The sequence below is a fragment of the Felis catus genome, unplaced genomic scaffold, assembly GCF_018350175.1.
Source record: "Felis catus isolate Fca126 unplaced genomic scaffold, F.catus_Fca126_mat1.0 Un_scaffold_67, whole genome shotgun sequence".
Classification (NCBI taxonomy): domain Eukaryota; kingdom Metazoa; phylum Chordata; class Mammalia; order Carnivora; family Felidae; genus Felis; species Felis catus.
This window is the reverse complement of record NW_025408545.1, coordinates 133,883-135,677: the sequence shown is the minus strand read 5'-3', so window position 1 is coordinate 135,677 and position 1,795 is coordinate 133,883.

Genomic DNA, 1,795 nt, shown 5'->3' with positions numbered 1-1,795 from the left:
ACCCCAGGCGCGTGATGCTGTCAGACGTTGGAATTGGGTCCCCATGAGGGGAGAGCCTTAGCTAGGGTTAGGGTTCGGGCCAGGGACGTCGCCAGGGCCGAAGCGACTCCGGTCTCGTGATCTCCCTCGAGGGCTGAAGTGAGGGCCCATGCCAGAAGGCGGCTCAAATGCAGGATTAGGGATCGAGGCAGGCTTAGGTTTCGGGGGAGGGTCCCGGTTCGGGGTAGGGTTAGGGTTAGGGTTAGGTCCCAGGAGGTTCCAGGCGCCGAACCCACAGCAGGGCAGTGGTCTCCCCGAAGGGCTGAGTTGAGGGCACAAGGGACGGTGCCGGTCAGGATCCCTCTTTGGCTGCCACGGCCACACATGTTGTTCCTCCCGCGGTCGAGGAGGCCTCCGCAATCCTCTCGGGAGCTGCAGCCGGGCCTGGGAAACGACATGGTGAGCTTCCAGGTGCCTTGCCGAGTCAGCCTGCACCGCTTCTGGACCCCAGGCGCGTGATGCTGTCAGACGTTGGAATTGGGTCCCCATGAGGGGAGAGCCTTAGCTAGGGTTAGGGTTCGGGCCAGGGACGTCGCCAGGGCCGAAGCGACTCCGGTCTCGTGATCTCCCTCGAGGGCTGAAGTGAGGGCCCATGCCAGAAGGCGGCTCAAATGCAGGATTAGGGATCGAGGCAGGCTTAGGTTTCGGGGGAGGGTCCCGGTTCGGGGTAGGGTTAGGGTTAGGGTTAGGTCCCAGGAGGTTCCAGGCGCCGAACCCACAGCAGGGCAGTGGTCTCCCCGAAGGGCTGAGTTGAGGGCACAAGGGACGGTGCCGGTCAGGATCCCTCTTTGGCTGCCACGGCCACACATGTTGTTCCTCCCGCGGTCGAGGAGGCCTCCGCAATCCTCTCGGGAGCTGCAGCCGGGCCTGGGAAACGACATGGTGAGCTTCCAGGTGCCTTGCCGAGTCAGCCTGCACCGCTTCTGGACCCCAGGCGCGTGATGCTGTCAGACGTTGGAATTGGGTCCCCATGAGGGGAGAGCCTTAGCTAGGGTTAGGGTTCGGGCCAGGGACGTCGCCAGGGCCGAAGCGACTCCGGTCTCGTGATCTCCCTCGAGGGCTGAAGTGAGGGCCCATGCCAGAAGGCGGCTCAAATGCAGGATTAGGGATCGAGGCAGGCTTAGGTTTCGGGGGAGGGTCCCGGTTCGGGGTAGGGTTAGGGTTAGGGTTAGGTCCCAGGAGGTTCCAGGCGCCGAACCCACAGCAGGGCAGTGGTCTCCCCGAAGGGCTGAGTTGAGGGCACAAGGGACGGTGCCGGTCAGGATCCCTCTTTGGCTGCCACGGCCACACATGTTGTTCCTCCCGCGGTCGAGGAGGCCTCCGCAATCCTCTCGGGAGCTGCAGCCGGGCCTGGGAAACGACATGGTGAGCTTCCAGGTGCCTTGCCGAGTCAGCCTGCACCGCTTCTGGACCCCAGGCGCGTGATGCTGTCAGACGTTGGAATTGGGTCCCCATGAGGGGAGAGCCTTAGCTAGGGTTAGGGTTCGGGCCAGGGACGTCGCCAGGGCCGAAGCGACTCCGGTCTCGTGATCTCCCTCGAGGGCTGAAGTGAGGGCCCATGCCAGAAGGCGGCTCAAATGCAGGATTAGGGATCGAGGCAGGCTTAGGTTTCGGGGGAGGGTCCCGGTTCGGGGTAGGGTTAGGGTTAGGGTTAGGTCCCAGGAGGTTCCAGGCGCCGAACCCACAGCAGGGCAGTGGTCTCCCCGAAGGGCTGAGTTGAGGGCACAAGGGACGGTGCCGGTCAGGATCCCTCTTT